Raw genomic sequence first — 17,558 nt, 5'->3', positions numbered from 1 at the left:
TCTGTCTATTCAATATAAAGAATAATCTATAAGCTTTCGGTAATTAGCAAAAAAGATTAAACACACAAAAAGCAAATGTACCAAATAGTAAAGTGAAATGGATACTAGAAAACTATGGGTTTCTAACGCCATCCTTCAGTGAGTTCCGTGGAGCTTGTTTGTCGATTACAAAACGTTATTTACTAGCCCCTGTATTTATTTATTTATTTTTACACATACTCATGCAGGCTTGCGTGCACAATTAAATGAGCGACTTAAAAGCCCTTGTCAAGAGGATGGACAGATATCACAATGTAAGCCCTTGTCCAGTTGAAGGACAAAAGAGAAGATCACATAGACACATAGACTGGAGTAGAGTGATATTCGAACCTGTTACTTCTGCCTTTCAGAACATTTGGTGGGCAGAAAAACCACTCGACCAGAAAGGCCAGTAATTTATACTTTCTTAATTGTAGTTGCTGTTGTTGTTGTAGCTAATTTACATCACGCTAGAGCTGCGCAAAGGGCTATTGACGACGGTCTGGGAAACATCCCTGAGGATGATCCGAAGACATGCCATCACAATTTTGATCCTCTGCAGAGGGGATGGCACCCCCGCTTCGGTAGCCCAACGACCTGCACGCGAAGTCGAGCACTTTACGGTAGCACAGTTTAACAAGGACCAATACCGCACACCCTCGGTCCCTACGCAGACTGATCCAAGTGGGTCACCCACCCGCACACTGACAGCAGCCAGTGATGCTTGACTTCGGTGATCTGCTGGGAACCGTGTCTTAACGATCAGTCCACTACGGGACTTAGAGGAAACGAATATATCTGATTTGTTGTCAACAACGTGAGTTTCTCGTGGTTTCAGTCCCGCAGTGGACTGATCGTTAAGACACGGTTCCCAGCAGATTCGGTTCCCAGCAATTATAATTGGTCCAAATTTTCTGAATTACACAGAACGAATAATTGAAAAATTTTATTAATTTACAGATGTAAAATTACTTTAACTATTTTTCGTAATTGTCAGATTTTTTTAATGGATTTTGTAAGTTAATATGGACAGTAAAAATGTTTTCGATTGGTTCAAAAAACAAGTATCAAAAGTGATTTTAGACTCATTTTTTAGATAAGAAATTCTCATTCTGTAATATTTTTAGCTTGAAAAATAAAAATAAATGAAGCATCTTAAATATGAATACTAAACAAATATCACCAATCAGCTTAACTAAATTTTTGAAATTTTACTATTAAAATAAAATTTTTTTGAGCAGAAAATTGGCAAGTATTGATTATTTGTGGAATTTAATGCAATTTAGTGCAATTTAATATGTTAATAAAGTAAAAAAAATAATGTAATGAAATATAATTTAATAAAACAATCAGAAAACAACTTAGATCAATATAATATTTTAAAAATATATTATACATAAAATATTAAAATGTGATTTAAAAAAATATCCCTGATCTGGTTGGGTCAATTTGAAATTTCACCTTTAAAATAGTATTTATAAGATTTTAGTAGAAATTTACACGGAATAATTGTGTATGGGATAGAACAAAATTGCGTGATTCAATCAATAACATGGGCGGAAACCAGAAAATACGATCTCCCGTATTATCCATTTGTTGCTAGGTTGGTCTTAAATAAAATGTAAAGACGATTAGTGGAGTAATTAGAGGTCTGTAGTACGAATTAATTACTCTCATTGAATAATTCAAATTGTGAAACTACAATACAAATTGATTATAAGGTTATCATAATGGAGCATGTCATGCAAGGTAGATAAGATAATTAATGTTTGTTTGTATTATTTTCTTTGTTTTCCTCATAAGGACTTGCACATACTATCATAAGAATTAAAGATTATGTAACGAGACATGACCAAAAACCTCTTGGTGTGCTTCTCCATTACGGACCGACTGTTCATGCGCAAATTAACAGTGTGAAAAAAGTTCTGTCGATCCAATGAATAGATTAGGAATGGTGAGCTATAGAATCGACAACCATTTATTTATATCTATTTGGAAAAATAATAATTTTAAGAAAAGTATGTACTTTAAAAAAACATAATTTTTGTTTTCTATTCCATAAAAAATACTAAGTCTCTTATTTAAATGGATATAAATCCAATTACCAATAATCTGCTGACGAATCTAATTTTTAAGGTTTAATAAGTGAAAAATAAAACTCATTGGTTAATAAAGGAGTAAAATGGAGTAAAATGAAATTACCTTAATTAATAATTATCAAATTTTCATAAGAATGAAAATAAGGAATTTATCTGTACATATTAATGTTACTTAGAAATGATATTAGGCACAAATAATTTGCAGAATTTCCTTTACATAACTATAAATTTCAGTGTTATGCCACACAGCATTCTTAAGACCTTTATTATGACAAAAACTCTTTAAAGGTATAAAAATTATAGAAAAAAGTTAGGAAATTTCAAGAAAAAAATTTAAAATAGTGATAAATAAGGTTAATTAAAGTAAAATATAGAATTTCTTTTGTTTATTATGGAGCTTTAGTTTTGTAACCTTTTTTTCTGTCCAAATTATAGCACAGTTTGTTTAAGTTTTTCATTGCTGACGCAAGAAAATATATCTCATTGGTATTGTGTCAATTCAAAAATTAGTGTTTTGTCTAATATGAAATTTTATAATGCATAAAATATAACAACTTTAGATTGACAAGCAATATTTGAAAGTTGAAAACAATTAAAAACTTTCAATCTATGTAAAACAAAGGTCAAATTTTGATTGTGGTTTGGTATTACTAAGATACATTGATTCTTCATATGAATCAGGCTTGTTTAATGAGAATCATAGCATTAATGACAAAATAAACAAATTCCGATATTTTACATCATACAAGCACAGAAATGCAAATTCCATAGCATCTTTCTTAATTATAAACGTTAAACCTTACAATTTTTGAACTCTGTTCTCAATTAATATTGTGAGAGAGGAAAATTCTTACCAGTGTGAAAAACTGATGCATCAGTGTTGATTTACGAGCAGTTAAATCTTTCATACTTCACACGTGTTCAACACGTGTCTGGTGGCTTCCTCTGCTAGTTTGACATAAATGGTATTCGCTGTGTGAAATAAATAAATAAATAAGTAAAATAAAACTAGTGTATCTTATCACATCAGCTGTTAGAGTGATGTTCTGCTTAAGGCAGAATAGATGCTTTCGTTACAGTGCGTATCCACGGTACACGATTGTCATCACTGCCCTAATTGAATCTAGACGACCCGATTCCATTCGGTAGCAGTCCAATTCCGTCGAGCCACTCCAAATGGAGGCAGCGGTGGATGGGTGTCCATCCAGCCTACTCTGTACAGCTGCACGTTACTCCTATAAGTGGTGTGATAGTATTGGGGCCATCACATGCTATACAAAATCACCCTTACTATTGTTCCATTATGTCAGGGCAGCCTAGTGGTACGTCCTTGATATCCACCAAGCACATACGTTGGTACTCATTTCAGGACTACCAGGAGAAATTTTTTCCCAGGAGATGTTTGTTACTCATCGCAAAAGTGTCACAGGACTGCATTCACTACAATACCACCACCCTTCTCTGGTCTGTTCAATATCCAGATTTTTAACCAATCAATCATGTCATTTTGACGTCTAATTGGACAGCCTCAAAGTTATGTCGGATTAAAGGAGCATTTACAACCTCTGAGGAAGGAGGTGCTGCAAGACATCATAAGGGACGGATGACTTAATGCCTGACTGTGTCGCATCGTGCAATCACGCTAGAGCGTCAGCATGTTACTAAAGCGTCCATTCATTTACAGTTTTCATGCAATGAATAATAATTTTGCTTTGACCTTTTTAATACTTACTTATAACAACGTTGTATTTACATATGTAAGCTTTCGTGCCTTTCTGACAATTCTTTTTTGGTGCACGAATTTTTATGAGAATGCGTGCTTTTATTCTTCAAGTTTTAGTTTCTGTAGATGAATAGCAGCAGTGAAAGTAACAGCAAACCCACACCAGTTCGAATTAGATTGTAAACAGTTACATACAAAATCCAAAACGCACCAGTAGGAGCTTTTGGAAGCAAAAGATTTTCGTCTTGTGAAAATGTGAGAGATCTTGTGAGTAAAGTTTTGCATTTTAGATGTTTAGTGCTTTAACACACAGTTTAAATTGTAAAAAAAAGATCACAAAATCAAATTGATTGAAAAAATAAAAATTCTATTGATGCCGATTAAAAATAAAATCGATTTATTTATGAAAAACAGAAACGTGTACTTACTGTTCATTAGCTAATTGCAATTACCATATGTGTTGAATATAAACAACATTCGCATCTGGCCATACAAAATATCAAAAATTCCAGCTTACATGGAATAGCAATAAGCATAGCCTTTTAAATCCAGATAACAACAAATCTATTCGTACTACCGATAATTTCAGCTATTTAAAAAACTGATCCTTTTATAAAAATATTTCATAAAAACCAGATGTTTTTATTATTTATCTGAAATAATAGATTATTTTTTTAGAAAAAAATCGTAAAAGTATTTTAATTAATAAAAATTAAATTTAAAATCAATTCTTTTGAAAAACAAAACTTTTCTACTCTTTCCAGAAGATTCTTATTTTTCTGCATAACCCAAATATAACAGATCTAGTTATAACCCCACATTCACCATTATACTACTAATAAAAAAGTATCGTAAGGTTTGGGGAGTAATTGCTATTCAATTATTAAAAATGATTTGATTATTACAGTTAATTAAATTAATGCTGACAGTAAAAAAAAAAACTATTTTATCTCATTGAAAATATGGCATTAACTCGTGAATTGCAGCAAACATCTCATTAATTTAATTTTTATAAATTTTAAATTCTATCTTTTTTCCTTACGAAACACATAGAGTTCTGCAAGATTAAGCTTTTGAAATCTGATAAAAATCTCATTACAGTACTTTTACTGAATTGAATTATTTCTTCTTTATGCTCTAAGCAGATTAAAGAAAGGGCTTCCAACTTTTTTAAACGAAAGAATTTTCAAAAAATAAGATGGTCATTTCTGTATTCCTTGTCCGATAGAATGGTATAACTCTTTCTTTGTTTGCATAATGCAATTATACTAAATTTTTTAGCATTAAATTGTTTTATCACTTAAACTTCACATTTAAGTGAATATGGTTTCGAGCATAGTTTTATTTGAGAGTTGAGATTTATGTATTTATTTTAATAATTTTGAAAGTACCTTTTATTATAATAGAAAAAAACTTCACACATTTCTGAAAAAACAATTTAATTAAAAAAAAAAGTTCGAAGTCTACTAAATGTTTTTTAGTGAATACTACCGAAGCGATAAGCATTTGTAAAGATTACTTTAAAATATGCCAGCATTTCTTTTTAGTTCTGATTTTCCTTTGATTTCAGTTACCAGACATGGAAACAATGAACAAATGAATTGTTTTCTAAATATTCATAGACAATACATTTATTTTACTTCAAAAATGCCTAGCACATTAGCTTTAGTTTATTTTCAACTATATAGTATGCAATATATTAGTTTTTCTTTAAGCTTTTAAAAGACTCGCCTTCATGAAAACGTAAAAAGCCACGTATTTAGTAGATAGGCATTAAATAAGTGCACTTTTTTAAAAATATAGGGGAGAGTCGGGTAGCCCCGCTCACTTAAGGAGTATTGCTTATATTTCTGTATAATACTGAGTAATAATCAACATTTTTGTATGTTTCTATTGTTTTATCATCCAATTAAATAATGCAAAAATAATAAACAAAAAAAAGAATAGTTAAACTTAAAAAAATGGAAATTTAAAAAAACATGTTTTTCAGCTCTTCTCAAAATGTGTCGGGTAGCCCCGCCCAGTTATAAAAATTGTGTTTTTTGGCTATTTTGTCAGGTGTAAATGAGAATGACCAATGTATTGACAATAGATAAACCTCATTTATCATTTTTGTCTCAAAATTATTTTATTTATTACATATTTATATACTTTTAGTGAATTCTATCATTTAATAACAACAAATGTCATACTTTTTATCATTATTAATGTATATTAATATATTATAATATTAATATATATTTATGTTAAATATTTAACGAAAATAAAATTTAAGTAACAATAATTAATAACAATAGTTGTTTTTCAATATAAACTTATTTGGTTGATCTCTTCTTATAAACTTAATATAAAATACTTCTTATAAAATTACAAATTCACTTTGTATTTTGATTGCATTCAAATGCTTCTGTAGATTGATTCGTTCACAAATAAACGAAAATAAATAAGTAAGCAAATAGCTTATCATAATATTTATGATTTCTTGATATTAAATTTAATTTGGATATATCAATTACATTTTAAAAATATTTAATTTTTCATTTTTAAGTATATAAATGTATGTTTCATATAATATTAAAACATATATTTGTCGTTAAAAATGCATATAACATTCAAATTTGAGGCAATAAAATAATAATCTTTGCAACCGTACATTTATCGACGGAATAGAATTGGGCGGTGATACCCGACATTCATGTGAGCGGGGCTACCCGAAATCCAATTTTTTTGTAAATTTGTAATTACTCGAACAATTTTTTACATACAAACTTCTTTCTTTGTGCAAATTAAACTTAAGACTACATACTTTAATGCTGTATGTATAGAAAAAATTATTTTTTTAGTATTAAAATGAAGTTTAATCGAAACATTCAACCAATTTTTCTTAATTTCATGACTACTGTATTCAACATATCTTCAAAACTATTGTTTACCATGTTACCAGCTGTATAAATACTTGAAACTTTGAAAACAATCTTTTTTTAATGTAACAATTAATGTCCGATGGCCCATTTACTTGAAAAAAGATTCTATACATATGAAATTGACAGTGGGCGGGGGTACCCGCTGGGCGGGGCTACCCGACTCTCCCCTAAATATTTAAATTTTGATGTAATTAAAATTAAATTTAGCGGGGAAAAATTAGTTTCGTAGTCTCTATCTTGGACATCCATTCCTTTACGAGAGGCTTTTGAAAGTTACAATCGTAGCAAATGTGCTTACAGTGCTCTGAACAAATGAATTATATCACTGTATTCAAACGAGGTTTGATAGTTAAATGAAGAACAGATAGTAAAGGTCAAGAACAATTGCCGTCCATATAAATGATGTTAGGTCAAACTGAAATCTCTGAAAAATAGGTCTCCAAAATTCCACCCCTATATCTCTCACTAGTCGCACAGCTTATTTAAAAGATGTGGTGAGTTGTGTGACCATCTAACATTTTCAGACCATAGAGAGACCTTTTGACCTTCCGGAGATTTTGGTCCATAAAACCTCGGTTGTCGTAATTAATAACATCTTCCCAGTTTCAGGTGAGGCAGTGGATCTGTGGTTCATATGGAAATAATACGACTAAAGTAGTAAACCAGAGAACCCGCTACATGATCTGTTGCGTCTGAGAAATTGACCATTTTTATATGTGATGGTCAGGTATCCTTTTGGGTAGGTAGTTGCGCATTACTTCTTGTTTTTAAAAGAGACATTGTAATTTGTGTGAGAAAGAAAGGGATGAGATCTTGGAATCCCGTGTTCCTTTTTCAAAGAGCCTTGGTTTCATTTAAATTGATATCAATACGCGTTGGTCTAAACAGTTAAATCAATTGAAAAAAAGCTTCTGATCTTTGAGCGCGAATATTAACCCGTTCAGGACCTTGATTGCATAAACGTGGTTTTTCCTTTTACGTCTCATAAGAAAAGAACTTTTTTGACACCAGCAGCTCGTGGTCACACGTACATTTCAAATTGAAATGATCTATCTCAATTTTTAAACATGATTATATGGTGGTAGAAGCGCCATATAATTCCGAATGCTTCAGAATGGGTTGACTTTCATTAAGAGTTCTGGATTACGATTTTAATTTAATCCAGAGTATTCAAATGTGAAAACGAATGTGCGTGTTCGGCACGCTCAATGGATATTGAGAAAAGCGTTTATTACTTACTTTTTAGGTATTATTTAACGGCTGTAATATATCGGGCTAATCGGCAAGTTTTAAATAGGGTCTACATTGGACGGATAACGTCTTTAAAATATCGGGTGAATCGTACAATTCTATATATGGCCTATATTGTTTGAGTAATGGCTATAAAATATCGGGTCAATCGAACAACTGTAAGTAGGGTTTATATTGGTTAAATAACGGCTATAAAACATCGGTTGAGTCGGACACTTCTATATCGAACCGACATAGGCTGAATAACGGCGATAAAATATCGGTTCTGCATAGAAATCTGCATAGGGCTGATATTGGCGAAATAAGGGCAATAAAATATCGGATCAATTGGACAATTCTATATAAGGTAAACTTTGGTTGAATATGGGCTATAAAATTGGATGAACTTAAAAAATCTGCATTGGGCCGATACTGGGTAAATATGGAAAATAAAATATAGGGTGAAATTGAAAATTTTATTAAGGGTAACCATCGGCTTAATAGTACCTATAAAATATCGGGTGAATAGAACATTTCTATATTTGTCCAATGTTAGCCCTTTAAAACCTTGTTGATCGAAGATTGATGAATATTGGCACAATGAGTTCCCATGTTATTTTTCTGCTAGGGCTTTTATAAGGGAATCTGGAGGAGTATCTTTTTGTATAAGACCACATCAACATTTTTAATTGTAGATCGATATATTGAGTAGTCAGTGACCAACTATCTGGGACTCCGCTATAGTTTTCTTACCAACTTTTTTGCGCCAATTTTTTTGACCATGAAGGGTTTCCTCCTACGTGAGAAAAGACCTTCACACTGATTGCCATAAATTGGAACTTCTATTAATTAGTAGTCCAAAGATTGTGACATCTTCCTTAATCCCCACTGAGCAGTTTAGTTGTCTGATGGTTGTGACATCTTCGTTATTTTCCCCACTGAGCAGTTCATGTTCTTCCTCCAGAATTTTAAAGTGATCCGTTCGAAGGCATTCTCTCTTCTAAGAGCGATTGAGTAAGCAGTGACCAGCTATCATTATTCTCCCTGAAAACCTGCCATGTAAACTTTTTCACCCATTTTGTTTTTTACTGCGGAGGAGCAAGCAACTGAGTAGTCAGAGATCACAGTGTAGTTTATGCACTATAGTAATCCGTGCGAAAGTCTTTTCTCTTCTTGGAGGTGTTGATCAGATGGCAGAAACTATATAGGATAACATGCAGCATGTTTTAGTTCCTTACATGATTGAGTAAAGGAAATGTCATATGAATATATTATATCTCTCTTACCCTTCATGCTTAAAAACATTGGGCAATATTTGATGCAATTTTATCTCTTACTATATTTATACACTTAATAATATCTTACGATATTTTTCCTTTCTTGCCTAAACAAAGTGTTTATCAATGTAAAAATTTTATTGGATTTACAATATCTGGTCAGTGATTTTAATAACAATGAAAAATTATAATGAAGTTATTAAATTAAATTTATGTGGCATTTTAGACTGTATAGGGAATTAAAATATTTCGTATAAATCTTATTTTGTTTCATGACTAAGATGCAAACAAATTTGTTTCAAAAAATAACCTAGAAAGATCAAAAGAAAAGGTTAAATTTCAAATTTATAATCTTTATTTAATAATTAATTTTATATACAATAATTAATTATTAAACACGTTAATAAAGTTTCATCAATTGAGTTTTTCTAAACGTATTTTAATTAATTTACGAGTTTACTTTATTGTAAGTGAATTTTTTCTAACAAAAAAGAAAAATGCAGTTTCAGTCAATGTTTAAACCTCTGGTCTCAAAATTGTTTACACAGAAAGTTGTAGCAGAAATTGTGTTCGAAACTAATATTTGTAATCCTTAAAAAAATGGAAAATATATCGCTCAAATTTTTTTTAAAAATGTAGGTGAAAAATGAACCAAAATATTCTTATTTCAGATATATGAAACATTAAAGTCAATTATAAAAATGGCGCATATGAGAATGCTAGTTTATAAATTAGTGCTTTTCTGATGCATACGTATTTTGGAAAATTTAGATATTTATATTAATTGAGGAAAAAAGGATTTTAATAACATAAAATTGCATTAATTTTGACAACCATGGATTAAATATGCAAGTTATTTTTAAAACAAAACAATATTTTTCTTCCAATTTTTTTCAAAATTTAGAAGAATTTGTAAATTATTTAAGATGCTCACAATGTGTATTAATAATACTTTTTAAAATAAAGAACATTGTTATTAATAATGACTACTCTCCCAATAATCAAAAAATAGTCATAAGAATTTTTAAGAAATAAATTTTTTTTCATAAGGCGAGTCTGAAAATACATACTTTCGTAATAATATGGCATATGAATCTTGATACTTTCTATCAAACATTACATTGTATTCAAACAAACGTTTCTTCGTTTAAAGAAAAAGAGGCAATTTCAAAGGCAAATAGCTCGATTACACGCTATGATTCACTCGATTGCTTTTATGAGGCAAAAAATGACGCAAATTTTCTGATTTGAGATACGCCTCTTCCATTTTATTTAAGAAATGGTAACATGATGTTGCTTAATGATTCTTGAAACTTTTATACATTATCGATTTCGTAATTTAACGTGCACTAAAAATAGGAATCACAATCTTTAAAATTACTAAGGCCATAAGTAAATCATTCAAAACGAAATTTAATACAGCCGAGGGAATTAATTTCATGAAAAATATTTTAGTATACTGAAAGTATTTAAATATGTTTAGTGAATATACGCAAAACTGGTTTAAAATATTACTTTTATTGCATTATGTATTCACTCATAACATGATGCCATTAAATAAAGTTTTAATTCTGACGATCAAATCTAAATATAAATCAAGTTAAAAGTTGTTATAAATACAAATGATGTTCGGGATGATTTTATTTTTCTTTTATAACCGTCGTTGAACTGCCAACCCAATTTTTTTATGTTTACTTCTGCTAAAGTTCAACTCCGTAGCCTTGTAATTTTGAACCCAATCCAGAAGACAAGGAAACTACTGGATCGAGTATTGGGAGAAATTTGCCTTCGTGAAGGACTTTCTGATGGAGCTTACCTGCATTTGCGCTACACTGCGAGGAAGACTACGAGAACCTTCTACGGTTAGTCTGACGGCAAGGGGACTCTAACTCATGATCCGTCTACCACTGAGGATATTTTATGTCAGCACTGGGGTCGGTCGGTGCAAGCCGGATGCGGAATTCATATCAACTGGGATTCGATCCCATTTCGCTTCATTGGACCCGAGCCATGTTAATAGTTCGTTGTGAATATAATTAGTCATTTCCTTCTCATTTCCATCAAAATAACGGGGTGGAGTTTCATCCTCGATTTCTAGTCCCCGTGATATTTCGAGCTAGTGTGTTCGAAAGTGACGAGACAAAAAGATTAAATGAAGCTATTTCTTGAGTCCAGAATCATGTTTATTTATCAAACTATAAAGACAGTGTCAGACTATTTGTCATGTGTTGAGTGACATGTCATGCGTTTAGCCAAAGTATTTATGTGTCTATATTAAACTAGGAAACTAGGTGTCAGCACACATCAAGCATAAAACGTAAAAATTTATCAAAAAATTAAAAATAAGTGCATTTATTGTTTATACACTTAGTTTCATATAACTTTCTGTAATAAAAAATGGACACTTTTATAGTCGTTTTCTACAAAATTATGCGACCACTAAGATATTATGAGATTTAATGATCTTTAGAACTACGTTGAGTCTATTCTAAAAGATGGTTACTAACATAAATCTGCATAGACTTTAGACAGATGGACAATTGGAAATTAATGTCTGCAATGAAAAATTGCTAAATTTTTATTCGATTTTCGATTGCGAAAAGGGAATGCTATGCAAATTTAAATTGATTAAAAATTCTAGTTCACGGATTAGAAAGTTAGGGCTCTGCTCATTGCTAGAATATCAAATTTTAGATTAATTTATAAAAAAGGGATCGTTTTATATCGTTTATTATGATTAATTGTTATAGTAATGGTTGTGTTTTCTTTACGTCACGTCAGAGCTGCATATTCGTCTATTAGCGACGGTGTGAGAAACCTTCCTGAGGAAGATTTCTCAATCCGTCACAAATTCTATCATTTTTAGAGGGGATGGCTTCCCCGCTTTGGTGATCCGATAACCGGGGTGCAAAGTCAAGCACTTTACGTTAAAATAATTTAACGAAGAGAGATACTGCACATCCTTAGTCCGTACACAGACCGATCAAAGTGTTCACCCATCCACTCATTGGCCACTGTCAGTGATGCTTTATTTCGGAGCTCTACTAGGAAACGTGCCTTTAATAACACTATAGTTTGGAACGTGGTTTTATAATATCTCGTAGTTCCTATCTTGACTTTAGATCAATGTCAGGCAGAAAAGAAGTGTGAGAATTTTTTTTATTATTTATTTATTTTTTAAAAAGTTTTTTTTAATTAGATATGCATGCTTGATCATACCCCAATTTTAACGATTCCAAACTTGATTACAAACTGAACATGGCGTAAAACTTCAATTGCAACTCAGTGGACATATCTCGAAATCGGTAATCCATTACAATCCCAACTATTTTGAAAGGCGGTTGAAACATAAAAGAATTTAAAGGTACATCTACTTAACGAAATTCGTTCATGTTAAAAAAGACAATCAATATACACCGAAGAGTCATTATATTATGACCACCCTGCCAATAACATGTAGGACCACCTATAGCACTCAAAACTGCTAGCACCCGCCGTGGCATTGATTCCACAAGGTGCTGATAGGTAGTCTGAGGTATCTGGTACCAAGTACTTACCAACTGGTCCGGCAAATCCCTCACATTGCGAGGGGGTAGAGTGGCAGCACGAATTTGATTTTCCAAGTAGGACCACAAATGCTCTATTGGATTAAGGTCAGGTGAATTTGGGAGCCAAGACATGACTTGGAAGTCACTGGAATGTTCCTTGAACCAATCCATGACGATTCGACCCTTATGACAGGGCGCATTATCCGGTTGGTAAACACCGTCCCCCACAGGAAAAACTGTTTCCATGAATGGGTGAACCTGGTCTGCAACTATGTTCAAGTAACTTACAGACGTCAGGGACTGTTCCATGAGGATTATGGGTCCTAATGTGCCCCATGAAAACATTGTTCCTGGGCGAGAAACCATGAAAACCTTGGTGAGCCAATTGCTATAGATGGATGGTGGTCGTAATGTAATGTGTAGGTTTGTATGTTTTTTCAATCTCTCTTTATTCGGTAGTGATCCGTTTTTGCATCGATTGTGATTTTTTTTTCTTGCTTAAATTTATGCATCCTCTTATGAGTAAACATTTTTATTTTTAACAACAATTTTAAAAATATTACATTGAAGGTTGCTATTACTGAATATTCTCTCAATGTAAAACAGCAAAACATATGTTGTTTGAATTTTTATTTTTATTTTTTTTTTAATTTTTATTTTTTATTTTTATTCCATTTTAAGAAAATTTAAATTGAAATTGAATTGGGGATATTTACTTCATAGTTCATTATTATTTCTAAGCGAACAAGTAACTCAACTCAAAATGAAAACGCATAAAAGAAAGCACTGAAATCATTGTGATATATTTTTGAATAAATGCAATTACTTACATTAACAATATGTAACAGTTCGATATCATAAGTATTTAACAATTCAATTTTCAAAAAAAATATGCATTTCGTTTCAAAATATGCAAGTTCTGATTTAGATAAAAACTACAAATATAACATATACATTATCATTCAATATTGCGTGATCTTTTCAATAACGTGGGTGGTTACCAAAAAGGATGTAATAGGCATAGTTAGATCCATTTGTTGCTAGGCCGAACTCTGGTGAACTTTGTAATAAAGAAAATGGTATCAACCTTGTAATGGCGGTTACATTAATAATGATATTAGATTTCCGTTTTTTCTTGAAGTAATAGTAGTAATAGATTTTATCTTATTAAAATTTGCGTTTTATCAATGCTTTGTAGTTCGCATTCTGCAAACTATAGAAAGAAAACTGCCGCACTAGGCAATTATCCAATTGCCTAGAGCAGAAGTCTTAAATAAATTGGTCTTTTATAATACATTCGCGTAATTTGAGATAGATGAATTCAGAACTGTATTTTATAGAATTTTCAAACATAGAGTACATTTTACATATTGTACATAGATAATACTCGGTAAATACCACTGATAACATAAAATTAATGAATGCCTGACAATGTTGAAGTAAAAAAAAGCATGGTGTTTTCGAATGAAATTTATGTTTAATTTATGAGTAAACAAATATGTATCAAAATCTTTCAATTATAAAAGAAAGTGAAATTAAAAGCATAAAACCGTGAAGCATAAAATTGATAACCGTATAAAACTGGAAAGTGTTTTCAGCAGTCGCTTTCTATCTTCTCATAGTTTTTGTTATAAATATTAGCTATCAAAAAGTTTTGATATATTTTTTACCCATTTAGGACCGTGATCTCATGATTATCCTTTCGTAGCCTATGGTACCACATAAGTAGCGTGATTTACTGTCTCTAGCAGCCCAAGATCAAGCGGACGTGATCTAAGTTAAATAATCACGCTTTACATTTTGAATTAGTATGTATATGTACTCTTTTCTCGAAACATTATCCTGGGAAAGCAGTACTCTTTTTTTCCGGTGGTCTTGAGTCGGTAAATTTGGCCTTCCTCGTTAATGGTTCGTCAGGTTTTGATAATGGTTCTTCTCTCGCTTATGGCTGATTTTTGACTTCTGCTTTATGTAAAATTTGCTATTGTCAAAGCTTAATTGTTTATTAAGAAAAATAGCTGAATTTTTTTTTTTTACTCAAGGGAAATCGCTCTTAAGTGCCACACTCATCACGTAGCGAAAGACGAAACTCCTTTGTTAAGAGTACTATTTCAATGCGAAATCTCGTTTTTCATTGCACTCTTTCTTTATATATATATATATATATATATATATATATATATATATATATATATATATATATATATATATATATATATATATATATATATATATATATATTATATATATATATATATATATATATATATATATATATATATATATATATATATATATATATATATATATATATATATATATATATATATATATATATATAAATAAATAAATAAATACAAGATAACACTAAGAAAGTTAAGAAAAACAATAAGTATCATTTATTGCGCTTAAGCTGCAAGTAAACAGCACTCATTAGATAAGTTCAAAATGAAGAATAAAACAAAGAAAAAAAATAGACATATGAAAAAAAAAAAAAAAAAAAAAAAGGGGGTGGGAAATAAAAAGTAAAAAAAATAACAAACAACATTTTATTAAAAAAAAAAAAAAAAAAAAAAAGGAAATGTTAATTAAAAAACCGGAAAAAAAAAGCCGGAAAAAAAATATATAGAATAAAATATCAGAAAGCACTCTGTTTTGCGGATATAATCGTGTGGGCTGAAGAAAAGATTATATCTTTTTTTTTCCGGCTTTTTTTTTCCGGTTTTTTAATTAACATTTCCTTTTTTTTTTTTTTTTTTTTTTTTTTTTTAATAAAATGTTGTTTGTTATTTTTTTTTACTTTTTATTTCCCACCCCCTTTTTTTTTTTTTTTTTTTTTTTTCATATGTCTATTTTTTTTCTTTGTTTTATTCTTCATTTTGAACTTATATATATATATATATATATATATATATATATATATATATATATATATATATATATATATATATATATATATATATATATATATATATATATATATATATATATATATATATATATATATATATATATATATATATATATATATATATATATATATATATATATATATATATATATATATATATATATATATATATATATATATATATATATATATATATATATATATATATATATATATATATGTATATATATATATTGCATTGGCGTTTGCACAGAGCAGTTTTCGCGGTACACCCTGCATAGCTACACACCTTGGCCAAAGAATACCTAAGAATACCGTGTTCTTTGTTAGCCAAGCTACACACATTCGTTCAATATACGCGTTCGTTGACTTGAAACGGTGCCTTCTCAAACGATACTTTTCTTAATATCTAATACGGCATTCGATATGATTTTTATATGCCAAATTGTAAATATCTTCTGTTTTTATATTTCAAGTGTTCCACATTTTAAAATTACGGTTTTACCATGCTTAAGCAAATCACAGCTTAACCTTGCAATATTGGAAAAGCGTAAACTGGATAAATTGTTGAAAATTGCTAAAACGTTCTTAGAAATAGCAATATAAATTTGGAATAGCTATACTATAGAAAAGTTGTATTTGTCTCTTCACTGTTGATCTAAATTGAGATTTATTGAAGATGTGAGCATTTTTCTATTCGAAGCTAAACCGGGTTAGTTTCAAAGAGGAAAGTCACTTTTTTATTATGTTTCTCAGACTAACTACTCCAATCGCTTTTTTGGATTCTGTGGGGCATGCCGTAACAGATGAAGATTTCGTTTAAGATGGTTGCCAAAAATATGGAACAAAAGCTAAAGAAATGAGAAAACATGCTTGGAAATGTGTGGGCTTCTTTTTTTTCAAAAAGTGAGTGCAGGGAAATGAGGGGGAGAGAATGATGAAGTAATGGTTATTTTGAAAAATTGGATTTGCTACTTAAAAAATACTTATAAATTATCTAATGCTACTTATAAATTATCTAATTTCAAATAATTACTTTCATTCATAAAATAATCTTAAACATTTTTATCCACTTCCTGCATCAATGTGGAGGAAAAAAAAGAATGATTATTTCACTCTTCGAACCTCTAAAGTGCTCTAAGTTTCACATTTTGAACAACAAAATCAAAAACCTGATCCTCACTTTTCGCTAACTTATTTCTTTATCCAATTCTTGATTCAAATATTGCAATCTTGTAAACTTGTTGAAGCAAATTATGTAACTACAAGTTGAAAAACTAAAACGCTTTCTGTGTCCTCTAAATATTTAAACAATTTATAATGTTTAAATAATACAGAGAAAGAAATGAATTTTACATCAACATTCTAATTATTCACAATTGTACACAAATTACACAAAAAATGAATTTGTTTTTTATTCAAAAACCCTGTTTTAGGTGCATAAAAATTATTCAGAAAATAATTCAAATCAGTAATTTAACACCACCTTGTATATAAAAAAAATCTGAGCAAAAGATTTTACTTACCACTAGACAGTAGATGGTTTATAAGTTCGTATTAAAAGTCAGTATCTGAAATTTATTTCCGTTAATTATGAATGCTGAATATTGTTTTTAATCATGTATTTTAAGATTATTTGTTTTGTTTACTTATTTATTTTTATAATTTTTTAATAAAAAAAATATATTCCAGTAAACTAATTTTAACTTTGTAACACCTTTGTTTTACTATATAGAATAAAAATAAAGAAAATATAGAATGAAATGAGAATAAGACATAAATCTAGCGAAAACTTCAATTGAAGAAAAATCAGCACAAATCAAGGACA

This window comes from Parasteatoda tepidariorum, chromosome 2, assembly GCF_982258835.1.
Source record: "Parasteatoda tepidariorum strain Cologne lab strain chromosome 2, Ptep-v5.0, whole genome shotgun sequence".
NCBI classification, from domain to species: domain Eukaryota; kingdom Metazoa; phylum Arthropoda; class Arachnida; order Araneae; family Theridiidae; genus Parasteatoda; species Parasteatoda tepidariorum.
Note: the sequence above shows the minus strand (reverse complement) of the source record.